The sequence below is a fragment of the Salvelinus namaycush genome, unplaced genomic scaffold (genome assembly GCF_016432855.1).
Source record: "Salvelinus namaycush isolate Seneca unplaced genomic scaffold, SaNama_1.0 Scaffold213, whole genome shotgun sequence".
In the NCBI taxonomy this organism is placed as follows: Eukaryota; Metazoa; Chordata; class Actinopteri; order Salmoniformes; family Salmonidae; genus Salvelinus; species Salvelinus namaycush.
Window position 1 is genome coordinate 112,571 of NW_024058931.1, and position 14,464 is coordinate 127,034.

Below are 14,464 nucleotides of genomic sequence, written 5' to 3' on the forward strand. Positions count from 1 at the left end.
GGGTAAACTACTAGGGTAAACTACTGGGGTAGGCATAGGATTACTAGGGCAAACTACTGGAGTAACCATAGTATTACTGGGTATACTACTGGGGTAGCCATAAACTACTAGGGTAAACTACTAGGGTAACCACAGTATTACTAGGGTAAATTACGGTCCTTGACTCCAGCCAAAATACGGTTCTCAACTCCAGCCAAATGACGCTCCTCACTCCAGCCAAATGACGATCCTCACTCCAGCCAAATGACGCTCCTCAACTCCAGCCAAATGACGCTCCTCACTCCAGCCAAATGACGATCCTCACTCCAGCCAAATGACGCTCCTCACTCCAGCCAAATGACGCTCCTCAACTCCAGCCAAATTACGCTCATCAACTCCAGCCAAATGACGCTCCCCACTCCAGCTCCACTTTACTCATATCCTGGTTGGTACCGTATGTACCTTTAGGTTCCTCTCCATGTGTAGGCTATTGTCCTGGCCTGTGTGGTACAGTCTTTCACATGCGTAGTGGTTTGTTGCATTGGATTGCTTAGTTTATAATTTGTGTCAGCTTTGAATTCAATCTAAAGCCACAGATTTGTTAACTTCCTGTACTTTGAGAGGAAGCATCCCAAATCCCAAATCACTATGTTGTCAATAAAACTCTGCCCTCAATGCTGAAGTTGTATTGTGCATGGTTCTGTGGAAATGCTGCGATTCGCTCATCGTCTTTAATGTTGTGATTCACAGACACACCGTGACCACAGTTTGAATGCTGCAACGGAGACGGAATGACGTGGAAGGGACACACGCTGAGACACCCCCAGTATGATACACTGAGACACCCCCAGTACGATACACTGAGACACCCCCAGTATGATACACTGAGACACCCCCAGTATGACTGGACATGTGGGCTGGGTATTTGTGACAAGGACCTAAACAAATCAAATGTATTTGTATTTATTTTTTATATAGCCCTTCGTACATCAGCTGATATCTCAAAGTGCTGTACAGAAACCCAGCCTAAAACCCCAAACAGCAAGCAATGCAGGTGTAGAAGCACGGTGGCTAGGAAAAACTCCCTAGAAAGGCCAAAACCTAGGAAGAAACCTAGAGAGGAACCAGGCTATGAGGCGTGCAGAAGAACACCCGTACCCCATTGTATCTTTATTCCATGGCCAACCATCCCTCTAGCTACCCCCTTATTCCAACCATCCCTCTAGCTACCCCCTTATTCCAACCATCCCTCTAGCTACCCCCTTATTCCAACCATCCCTCTAGCTACCCCCTTATTCCAACCATCCCTCTAGCTACCCCCTTATTCCAACCATCCCTCTAGCTACCCCCTTATTCCAACCATCCCTCTAGCTACCCCCTTATTCCAACCATCCCTCTAGCTACCCCCTTATTCCAACCATCCCTCTAGCTACCCCCTTATTCCAACCATCCCTCTAGCTACCCCTTATTCCAACCATCCCTCTAGCTACCCCCTTATTCCAACCATCCCTCTAGCTACCCCCTTATTCCAACCATCTTGGCTTTCGAAGATTTTAGAAAGGCAGGGCAGGATGGATATAGGTCTAACAGTTTGGGTCTAGAGTGTCTCCCCCTTTGAAGAGAGGGATGAGCTTTCCAATCTTTGAGGATCTCAGACGATACGAAAGAGAGGTTGAACAGGCTTGTAATAGGAGTTGCAACAATTTCAGTGGATCATTTTAGAAAGAGAGGGTCCAGATTGTCTAGCTCAGCTGATTTATAGGGATACAGATTTTGCAGCTCTTTCGAGACATCAGCTGTCTGGATTTGGGTGAAGGAGAAATGGGGGGGGGGGGGGGGGGGGGGGCTTGGGCAAGTTTCTGCGGGGAGTGCAGAGCTGTTGGCCGGGGTTGGGGTAGCCAGATGGAAAGCTGGCCAGATGTAGAAAAATGCTTATTAAAATGATCGATTACCGTAGATTTATCGGTGGTGACAGTGTTTCCTAGCCTCAATGCAGTGGGCAGCTGGGACGAGGTGCTATTATTCTCCATGGACTTTACAGAGTCCCAAAACTATTTGGAATTAGTGCTACAGGATGCAAATTTCTGTTTGAAAAAGCTAACCTTAGTTTTCCTAACTGACTGTGTATATTGGTTCCTGACTTCCCTGAAAAGTTGCATATCGCGGGGGCTATTCAATGCTAATGCAGTATGACACAGGATGTTTTTGTGCTGGTCGAGGGCAGTCAAGTCTGGGTTGAAACAAGGGCTGTATCTGTTTATAGTTCTACATTTTTTTAATGGAGCATACTTATTTAAGATGGTGAGGAAAGCCCTTTTAAATAGCAACCAGGCATCCTCTACTGACGGGATGAGGTCAATATCCTACCAGGATATCCGGGCCAGGTCGATTAGAAAGGCCTGCTCGCTGAAGTTTTTTAGGGAGCGTTTGACAGTGATGAGTGGACGTTGTTTGACAGCGGACCCATTACGGACGCAGGCAATGAGGCAGTGATCGCGGAGATCTTGGTTGAAGACAGCAGAGGTGTATTTAGAGGGCAAGTTGGTCAGGATAATGTCTATGGGGGTGCCCATGGTTATGGATTTGGGGTTGTACCTGGTAGGTTCCTTGATGATTTGTGTGAGATTGAGGGCATCTAGCTTAGATTGTAGGACGGCCGGGTGTTAAGCATATCCCAGTTTAGGTCACCTAACAGTACGAACTCTGAAGATAGATCTGGGGCAATCAATTCACATATGGTGTCCAGGGCACAGCTGGGGGCTGAAGGGGGTCTATAACAAGCGGCAACAGTGAGAGACATTTTAAAAGTAGAAGCTCGAATTGTTTGGGCACAGACCTGGATAGTATGACAGAACTCTCTGCAGTAGATTGCAACTCCGCCCCCTTTGGCAGTTCTATCTTGTTGGAAAATGTTGTAGTTGAGGAAGGAAATTTCAGAATTTTTGGTGGCCTTTCTAAGCCAGGATTCAGACACGGCTATGACATCAGGGTTGGCGGAGTGTGCTAAAGCATTGAATAAAATAAACTTAGGGAGGAGGCTTCTGATGTTAACATGCATGAAACCAAGGCTTTTACGGTTACAGAAGTCAACAAATGAGAGCGCCTGGGGAATAGGTGTGGTGCTGGGGGCTACAGGGCCTGGGTAAACCTCTACATCACCAGAGGAACAGAGGAGGAGTGAGATAAGGGTACGGCTAAAGGCTATAAGAACTGGTCGTCTAGTGCATTGTGAACAGAAAATAAAAGGAGCAGATTTCTGGGCGTGGTAAAATAGATTCAGGGCATAATGTACAGCCAAGGGTATGGTAGGATGTGAGTACAGTGGAGGTAAACCTAGGCACTGAGTGACGATGAGAGCGGTTGTGTCTCTGGAGGCACCAGTTAAGCATGGTGAGGTCTCCGCATGTGTGGGGTTGGGACAAAAGAGCTATCTAAGGCATGTTGGGCGGGGCTGGGGGCTCTACAGTGAAATTAAACAATATTAACTAACCTAAACAGCAGTAGACAAGGCAGATTGACAATAGAGAGAGGCATGTGTAGCCGACTGATCATAGGGTCCAATGAGCAGCAATAGGTGAGTCAGGGAGCCGTTCGGTAGTCGCTACTACGCTAGGCGAGCTGGTGACACGGTGATTCAGACAGCTAGCGGGCCGGGGCTAGCAGATGGGTCTTCGGCGACATCGCAAAGGAAAAACATGTTGAAATCACCTCGGCAGACCAGTCGTGATGGATTGGCGGGGCTCCATGTCGGCAATAAAGGGCCCAGGCCAATTGGCAAAATAGGTATTGTAGCCCAAGAATTAGCTGGTAGACCTCTTTGGCTAGCCGGGAGATGGGCCTAGCTCGAAGCGAGCTCAAGGATAACTGGTCCCCCCCTTGGGTTGTGCCGTGGCGGAGATCTTTGTGGGCTATACTTTGTGGGCCTTGTCTCAGGATGGTAAGTTGGTGGTTGAAGGTATCCCTCTAGTGGTGTGGGGGCTGTGCTTTGGCAAAGTGGGTGGGGTTATATCTTGCCTGTTTGGCCCTGTCCGGGGGTATCATCGGATGGAGCCACAGTGTCTCCTGACCCCTCCTGTCTCAGCCTCCAGTATTTATGCTGCAGTAGTTTGTGTCGGGGGGCTAGGGTCAGTCTGTTATATCTGGAGTATTTCTCCTGTCTTATCCGGTGTCCTGTGTGAATTTAAGTATGCTCTCTCTAATTCTCTCTTTCTCTTTCTCTTTTTCTTTCTCTTTCTTTCTCTCTCTCGGAGGACCTGAGCCCAGGCCCATGTCTCAGGACTACCTGGCATGATGACTCCTTGCTGTGAACCTGGCCATGCTGCTGCTCCAGTTTCAACTGTTCTGCCTGCGGCTATGGAACCCTGACCTGTTCACCGGACGTGCTACCTGTGCCAGACCTGCTGCTTTCAACTCTCCAGAGACAGCGGGAGCGTTAGAGATACTCTCAATGATTGGCTATGAAAAGCCAACTGACATTTACTCCTGAGGTGCTGACTTGTTGCAACCTCGACAACCACTGTGATTATTATTATTTGACCATGCTGGTCATTTATGAACATTTGAACATCTTGGCCATGTTCTGTTATAATCTCCACCCGGCACAGCCAGAAGAAGACTGGCCACCCCTCATATATCAAATATCAGCCTGGTTCCGCTCTAGGTTTCTTCCTAGGTTTTGGCCTGTCTAGGGAGTTTTTCCTAGCCACCGTGCTTCTACACCTGCATTGCTTGCTGTTTGGGGTTTTAGGCTTGGTTTCTGTACAGCACTTTGATATATTAGCTGATGTAAGAAGGGCTTTATAAATACATTTGATTTTGATTTTGATCAAAATGTATATGAAATATATACATCAAAAATGAGGAAAACTATTTACACGGGACAAGACAAACACACGTCCGACTTCTACGCCATCTTGAAATGTTTAGAGCATATTGCTAGTAGCTAGCTAGCTGTCAGCAAAGGTGACAGCTAGAGATGACATGCAAGAGTTTACGATACAGCCTGGATTCGAACCAGGGTTGTCTGTATTGACACCTCTAGCACTGAGATGCAGTGGCTTACCACCGCTGTGCCACTCGAGAGCCCATACTATTCTTGTATGCATTTCTTCTTCTTTCTAGTGGCAGCCCATAGATACAATAAAATATAAAATATGAAATGCCCATTTGAGAACTACCTGTAACCCTGTTAAGAAAAAATGGGAATCCAATGGGAATTTTTCATGAGGGTTCTACGTCTGTGTATATGAAGGTATTATTTGCAAGACGTAAGAGAAAACATATCTTGTGTTTAAAAAATTATATATTTTTTTTGCTAATGTAAACAATGTTGTAAATATTTTTCTAAACTGCGTTACCCACTCCAGTCAGCAGATGGCGACTGTGGGTTGGCGAATGTGTGGTTTTCAGGTGACCCTTCTCGCATGACGTATAATCTAGTGAACCGGACGGGACGTTTCTGCAGCAACAATACGGCTACTCTTTCAGCCAGGTTTTTTAGCTTGCTAGCTAACTTAAAACCGAAGCATTTGACGCGCTTTACACCATGTTTTATTTACATTCGCGAATCGCAGTGTTTCAAACACAATTCTGTTTACGTATATCTGCTGTAAACTTTAACCAAATTTGCTTCTTAAATTTGCAAACGTGTTAAGATTGATACTGAGCCTAGCACTAGGCTAGTCGCTAATGCTACCTAACGTCCCCGACCATGAGCTCGCTAAACTACTCCCCCTCTGCTAAAGAAGAGGAGGTCTGCTGGACAGAGAAAGAAGCTCTGGGGCTGAACATTGTCGTGAAAGAAGAAGAAGAGGAGGATATTACAGTGAAAGGAGAGAAAGAAGCTTTCATAATTAAAAAGGAGGAAGAGGAGGATATCATACTGAAAGAAGAGGAGGGTGTTACAGTGGAAGAAGAGGAAGAACCTTCTGTAGTGGAAGAGGGGATAGAGGCTGTCACAGTGGAAGAGGAGGTAGAAGCTTTCAGAATGAAAGAGGAGGAGGATGCGACCTCAGTGAAGGTGAAGGTGGAAGACGTTTTGGGAGTGAAAAAGGAGGACGACGAAGGAGAGGAGGAGCAGACTGAAGATCTGATTAACACCGGTGAGTATTATTTAAAAACAGGGGCACAAACTATGCCGTTGTTGAACCAATGTGTGGTTTTTAAGGGGAATTCTACTGAAGTTCTATACTTGTTTATGTTGTTATGTACGGAAGGTATTTTTTATTGACCCTTTATTTCTGCACCATGATGCAGGTATTGTTACAGGTATGCAGGTATGATGCAGGTATGGTTACAGGTATGCAGGTATGATGCAGGTATGGTTACAGGTATGCAGGTATGATGCAGGTATGGTTACCTGTCAGAATGTAACAGGATCAGGAGATGTGCCAAAGGGGTGGAACTTTGGTTTTGGAAGGGGGGGAGGTATAACCTGGTCGGAGGGTCTGGGGGTCCTCCCTCAGAATTTTTAAGGGCACCTAAAGTTAATTTCCTGCATTTCTACTAGGGCTGTCCCCGACTAAAAAAAAAAAAAAAGTTATTAGAGGATTGGTCAAAATTGTATAACATTTATTTTTCCATATATAGTCACACCGACGGTACTTGTCTTATGTGTAAAAGGAACTAATGATGTAATAATCTGTGTCTCCTGGGAACGGTATGAAGTCCAAAAGTTATGGGCGGAGTTAAAAAGTATTACAATGTAAATGTGTTTTAATTGGTCCGTCTGCATCTTTCTATACATGTCATATGAATGTGCAGTGAGATACCCGATGGGTTGGACTATACTCTTCTCGTCTATTATCTTGCAAAAATATATGCTTAGCTGGAAAATCAACCAACCCTCTATCGTTTATAATAATCTATTTCATTATGTAACAATTGAAAGAGCGACAGAGAGGAACAAAACGGTTCCATTTGAGGAAGTGGCGTAGAGAAGTTTTTTATTCAAACGGGACAGTTTTATCTCCATCTCTTCATTCAAAGACTCAATCATGGACACTCTTACTGATAGTTGTGGCTGCTTCGCGTGATGTATTGTTTTCTCTACCTTCTTGCCCTTTGTGCTGTTGTCTGTGGCCAATAATGTTTGTACAATGTTTTGTACTGCTACCATGTTGTTTTGTAACCATGTTGGTGTCATGTTGTGTTGCTACCATGCTGTGTTGTCATGTGTCGCTGCCTTGCTATGTTGTTGTCTTTAGGTCTCTCTTTATGTAGTATTGTCTCTCTTGTCGTGATGTGTGTTTTGTCCTATATTTATATTTATATTTTATTACATTTTTATTTTTAATCCCAGCTGTCCTGCTGTCCTCTCAGGAGGTCTTTTACCTTTTGATAGGCCATCATTGTAAATACGAATTTGTTCTTAACTGACTTGCCTAGTTAAATAAAATAAAAAATACTTATTTACAATGACGGCCTACCCCGGCCAAACCCTAACCCGGAAGACGCTGGGCCAATTGTGCGCCGCCCTATGGGACTCCCAATCACGGCCGGTTGTGATACAGCCTGGAATCGAACCAGGGTCTGTAGTGACGCCTCTAGCACTGAGATGCTGTGCCACTCGGGTCCATGCATTTGTTTTACTTTTAAATGTGTGATATAGAGGCATAGCCATTAAATCTTGGTGAATATAGCCTAACTTTATAAATGCCCAATGAGCTTATTTCACCTGTCATACCCAATGATTTATATATACACTAGATGACTGATAGGAGGCGCTGTGTTGACGCCACCGTGCCTCCATCTTGGTACTCCCCCACCACTGTGTTGAAGCCACCGTGCCTCCATCTTGGCTCTCCCCCACCATTGTGTTGACACCACCGTGCCTCCATCTTGGCTCTCCCCCACCATTGTGTTGACGCCACCGTGCCTCCATCTTGGTACTCCCCCACCACTGTGTTGACGCCACCGTGCCTCCATCTTGGCTCTCCCCCACCATTGTGTTGACGCCACCGTGCCTCCATCTTGGCTCTCCCCCACCACTGTGTTGAAGCCACCGTGCCTCCATCTTGGCTCTCCCCCACCACTGTATTGAAGCCACCGTGCCTCCATCTTGGTACTCCCCCACCACTGTGTTGACGCCACCGTGCCTCCATCTTGGCTCTCCCCCACCATTGTGTTGACGCCACCGTGCCTCCATCTTGGCTCCCCCACCATAGTGTTGATGCCACCGTGCCTCCATCTTGGCTCTCCCCCACCATTGTGTTGACGCCACCGTGCCTCCATCTTGGTACTCCCTGTTAAAATATTTTATCAAGGTTTAAGATAAATGATTAAATAATTCTACCCAAAAACTTAACCATTAGGATTAGAGGTTATGTAGCATGGACAAGGGGTAATTAAAAATGATAACCATTGGGGAAGAAAGGAATGTATGTGTGTGCCGAAAGAAAAGCAAAGAGACTCGTTAACCTATGTTTGAACCGACCCAGCTATAACTCTGTGGAGATAAGATAGGACAGGTGTCCTGTGTGAATTTAAGTATGCTCTCTCTAATTCTCTCCTTCTCTCTCTCGGAGGACCTGAGCCCTAGGACCATGCGTCAGGACTACCTGGCATGATGACTCCTTGCTGTCCCCAGTCCACCTGGCCTTGCTGCTGTTCCAGTTTCAACTGTTCTGCCTGCGGCTATGGAACCCTGACCTGTCCACCGGACGTGCTACCTGTCCCAGGCCTGCTGTTTTCAACTCTAGAGACTGCAGGAGCGGTAGAGATACTCTTAATGATCGGCTATGAAAAGCTAACTGACATTTACTCCTGAGGTGCTGACTTGCTACACCCTCGATAACTACTGTGATTATTATTATTTGACCATGCTGGTCATTTATGAACATTTGAACATCTTGGCCATGTTCTGTTATAATCTCCACCCGGCACAGCCAGAAGAGGACTGGCAACCCCTCATAGCCTGGTTCCTCTCTAGGTTTCTTCCTAGGTTTTGGCCTTTCTAGGGAGTTTTTCCTAGCCACCGTGCTTCTACACCTGCATTGCTTGCTGTTTAGGGTTTTAGGCTGGGTTTCTATACAGCACCTTGTAGCATTAGCTGATGTACGAAGGTGCTATATAAATACATTTGATTTGATTTGATAGGGAGAGCCCCTCCAGGTTTTCCGTATCTGGGGGGGACTGGAACTGTCAGCTGAGTGGTAATAAACTGTGGTGAGACTTCAGGGGATAATCCAAATATAGTGTGTATGTATGTGTTAGGTTATGTGTAGGTTAAGAGAAAGTATAAAAGGAACGTTTTTGCACGTCAGAGCTTTCGCCAATAAAATTGTATCTGACTAATTGTGAGATAGGAATTCTGTCTGTTTCATTTAAACCAGAACTTTACAACCTCTGTGGTTCAGACCAAAAAAGATCATTGCAATTTATGAACATTAATTACAAAATTATATAACACTACCCGAGTGAGTAGGCTCCTCATAGCCTCTCGAGCTGCTGGGGACGATGAAGCCCCACTGCCAGCTTCTGATGGCCTGTCAGCCTGGTAGCCCTGCTCACGGTGAACAGCCTATCACTGGCCAACAAGGAACAGCTGTCTTCGCCATCGAAGCTATCAACCTCCTGACGCAAGGCATGCACCCTCCGTTCAAGGTGGTCCCAGTGGTCCGACTCATGCCCCCATCCAGGACTGGCAGCACAAGGGCCCAGTAGAGAGGCCTGCGGTGGGTTCGGCCACATTTCCTGGGAGGGATACTGGGCCCAGTAGAGGGACTAACAGTTCACTGCGCACCACTCCTGAGGCAGGGAGCTCATCCTTAGCCTGAGCCTTGCCGACCCACTTGCGCATGGCCTCCAGTCGCGCCATAGGCGCAGACATTCTGAGAACAACACACAAAACAGGCATCCAGTAGGGCGCTCCACCGCCCTCGCCGCATGGCTCAAACCCAGGCAGTACATACACAAGGTATGCAGATCCCCAGGGGGGGATGCCACCATCACATCTGTCACAAAGGGAAGCCATAAGCTCAGCCAAGCCAACAAGGCCACGGAGCAGGAGTCCGACGACCCGCTTGGAGGAACAGGAACCCGCTGAGGGATAATTTACCCTGTAACTCTGCAAAAAAACCAGGGAAGACCCCGTGTGGGGAAAAACAGGCAGACAAAACAGTAACTGGGTAATGGATTTGATTTATATGTTGTTGTACTGCAAAATATTACCTTTAACGTCCAAGCAGTAAAAAAAACAGCACAATATGATGAAGTAATTACGTTAAGGAACTCCAAAGTTGATGTCTCCAGGTAGTGGAAGCCCCACCACCATACTCTTACACTCTGCAGGGGAAAGAACAAGAAACAAAACCTGCAAGATAATTAGCAGAGAACCCAGAGCAGCGTGTTAAAGAAATTCACAGCACACACATAGAACAAGCCAGTCGTCAAGTTGTGTAAACGGTCCATTACAGTTTGTGGCAGCAAGAGCCATCATACTAATGGATACACACGGAATCGTAGTGTAACGCTAATGAAACACAAGTATGACAAACCAGGGGTCGGAAGATACAGATCAACCGCGCGCAGCAGATGGAGCACTCAAGAGGGGCTGGCCATGTTGTGGCCAACTGCTCCAGGCTGCAAACAGCCAGTGAGTATATATATATACTTCCATGTAAGATATTACGCTTACCAGTGACTTACCAAGCGAAATTCAGAAAGTTTGTACCTCAAACCATACGGACGTCTGCCGATAAAATGAAAGAGAACGTGTGTCGCGGCCAGGGGGTCTATATATAGGGGCGAACCCCAGCCGTGACACAGGTGTACACGAGAGTAAATCTGTAAATCCTCACCTCGGATGTATCTCTCCGCCGCGGAGTGATACCAATATAGTGAAACATAACAACCATTCATCTCTTGGCTGCTATACAGAGAAAATACAGGGAAGAAATCACCATTTACAACTGGGCTGCTATATACTCTATATTTATTTGATTTGTCATTCTGTCGTTTTTCATGGGATTTTAGTGGTGATTTAAAAATCATTTATTTAGAATTTATCAGAATGAATTTGTCCAGAAATAGTTTTACCAGCTCTGTGTATGAAGAGGTGAGGGAGCCCCGCTCCTCCGTACTCTGGCAGCACGACACCTCTGCTGAAAATGACAAGATGAGGTTTATGTCATTATTTACATATGAAATCGGATTGGATAAAACTCAAAAAAAATACATTTGTATGTTGTTGTTTTCAAATCTCAAGAAGTGAATTGAATGTGGAGTATGTCAGTTTGAATGTACACACTCTGTGATTAAAATGTTTTTTTTACTCTGGCTCTGTGTGCATATGCATAATTGTTTACATTGTTTACGTTCTCTCTGCTACTATCATGTATCCTACCATGACTATATCCCACCCAACTCCATGTGTTGCCACTATCATGTATCCTACCATGACTATATCCCACCCAACTCCATGTGTTGTCACTATCATGTATCCTACCATGACTATATCCAACCCTACTCCATGTGTTGCCACTATCATGTATCCTACTATGACTATATCCCACCCAACTCCATGTGTTGCCACTATCATGTATCCTACCATGACTATATCCCACCCAACTCCATGTGTTGTCACTATCATGTATCCTACCATGACTATATCCAACCCAACTCCATGTGTTGCCACTATCATGTATCCTACCATGACTATATCCAACCCAACTCCATGTGTTACCACTATCATATATCCTACTTGGCTGAAGGTTTGATCCAGTGGAAGAAGTATTGAGGAGCAGGGAGGTTAAAGGTCACTTCAGGATATCAGTAAAGTCCTATTAAATATATATTTCTTTACCTAATTCCGTTTTTGTTTTTTTCTCTAATTCTGTTTTCTTTGTTTAGTTTTTCCAGGTTTCTGTCCCTGTTTTTCTGTTTTTCTCTCAAAATCACACTGTTAATAGAACATCTAATGTTGTTGTTTTTCTAAGTCAACATCAATAATTTAACCACATCAGGAGATCACTTTTGAAGTCTGAGAAAAATCTAAGATGTTTTCATTTTTGGGTGTAGATACCCTTTAATTCAAGTGGCACCAGCAAGAGCCTTGCTTGGTTAGTGGTGTCTGTAGCACACATGTGATTGCAGAGTTTGCTGAACAAATCACAACTGGTTGATGCAAATAATCATGATATCATTCTGCCAGGTAGGCATAGACTACTTTGTAGTTAACATTTAATTGACAAGGTTTGTGGGAAAACTTTTCCATCAACCAGAAGATAGTTGTCATTAGCATCATCGCTAACAGCTACACATAATGGTAGACAAATGCACTTAGACAGGGGCATTTCCTGACTGTTTCCTCTTCAGAAAGTTGAAGGAAAATACAAATCACTGAGGCTAATTTAGACGACTTGCAGGCAGTGGGTTCAGAATATCTATGAGAAAAATGAATAAAGATTATAATTATAATACAGATTATACCACCAGCCAAAAGGGCAATTTAGTGACTGGAAGGGTAAAGTGGCATGTGCTCTACAAAGGTAGAGCCCTATCTGTCCACGTCCTATCTGTCCTTAAACAAAGCGGACACTGCTTCATGTGGCAACAGCAACACTCACCTAAATAGTCCATAAGCCACTGGGTGAGAGAAGTTTTCATTGTATTTGGGCAGCATTATGTGAGGTGTTATTATGTGTTGTTAGTGATGAGCCTTGGTCAATTTAGCTAGGAATATGCCATCCTCGTCAATGTCGCCCTTGTCAATCTGTCACCTAATCCTGCCTAATGGGCAGATCAGCACTGGAGGAAAGTATTGGCTGTAAGAAGGAAGAGAAAACATAACATCTGGTTGTTTTAAAATTACTTCTTATGACATTGCTTGCCAGAATAAACATTGTAACGGAGATTTTTCTCCAGTCTGCGTTACCCACTCCAGTCAGCAGATGGCGATTTGAGTCTTTCAGGTGATGCTGCTTGCGTGACGTATAATCTAGTGGACGGAACTGGAGGCTTCTTCAACAGCGACAAAAGGCTTCTGATTCACCCACCGCGGTGGTTTGCTAGCGAACATAAAACCGAAACATTGAAGCTCTTTAGACCAATTTTGTGTATATTACTCTTAGTGTTTTAAATATAATTCTGTTTACCTTTCTACTAGTTCATTAAAACGTAATTTGCTTGTTAAATTAGCAAATGTGTTAAATTGATAATGTACAAGGCTAATCGCGCGGATCATGAGCTATGTAAGCTAGACGGATAAAGAAGCTCTGATGAAAGGAGAGGAAGAAGCTTTCAGCATGAATAGGGAGGAAAGGGAGGCTATCACATTGAAAGAAGAAGAGGATGATATTACAGTGAAAGAGGAAGATGGGAAAGAGGTTGTCAAAGTGGAAGAGGAGGAGGTAGAAGCTTTCAGAATCAAAAAGGAGGAAGATGCCATAACATTGACTGAAGAGAATGAAGTGAAAGAAGAGGAAGAACCTTTTGGAGTAAAAGAGGAAGAGGAGGCTATCTCAATAAAAGAGGAGGAAGTGAAAGAGGAGGAGACTGAAGTTCTGATTACCACCAGTGAGTACTGTCTTAAAAATAGGGGCACAAACTGTTGTTGAACTAATGTGTGATTTTAAAGGGGCATTCTACTGAAGTTCTACACTTGAATATATTGTTCAGTACTGTAGGAATTGTTGAAGGGGCAATCTGCCATTGGTACATATGTTTATGAGACTTCGATGTATTGAATTTGCATTCTCCATGTGGTCTACATTAAAGTTCACCTCATCTAATATAACAGGCTTTTAATATTCAATATTGGTGCATCATTTCTACTTAAAATATCAAAGGGATGCAAAAGGCACCAATTTCGTTGATTGCAATAGAAGATCATAAGTTTACCATCTGTTTGATGTTCTCGTTCACATAGGAGAGAGACATGACTATTATGGATCCTCTGGGGAGCCTCAACAACATCCTGATGCTGACGAGGCAGAGAAGAGTCTCTCCAGATCAGACCACCAGATGGTACAGCTTGGTCTGGTCTAGCATACAGCCTGCTCTATCTGGGTCTGGGCTGGGTTTCTGTAAAGCACTTTATGACAACAGTGGCATCAGCATCTATAATGATATGTGTCTGTGTCCCCTCTTTATGGTTACCAGGACAACGCTAGCCCTTTCACCCTCCCAGAGTCCCCATGTCGTGCCTCTCCCGGTAGCGCCTTACTGCTGGGTATGAAGAGGTTGTCTGTGCTGCTGGTGGACTGCAGGAAAACAACGGTGCTGAGTGGAACTGTGAGAGGAGGAGAAGAGAAGAAAGGATCAGATTTGACACATCAAAGTAAGTGCTGTAGTTTGAACAATACAATAGATCTGCCCACTGGTATCTGTTACCAGTAGGGCTGTCCCTGACTAATACAAATACAGCTTTGCACACTGTTGGCATTCTCTCAACCAGCTTCACCTGGAATGCTTTTACAACCGTCTTCAAACCAAACTTTATTTGCCACATGCGCCGAATACAACAAGTGTAGATAGATGGCAGCAT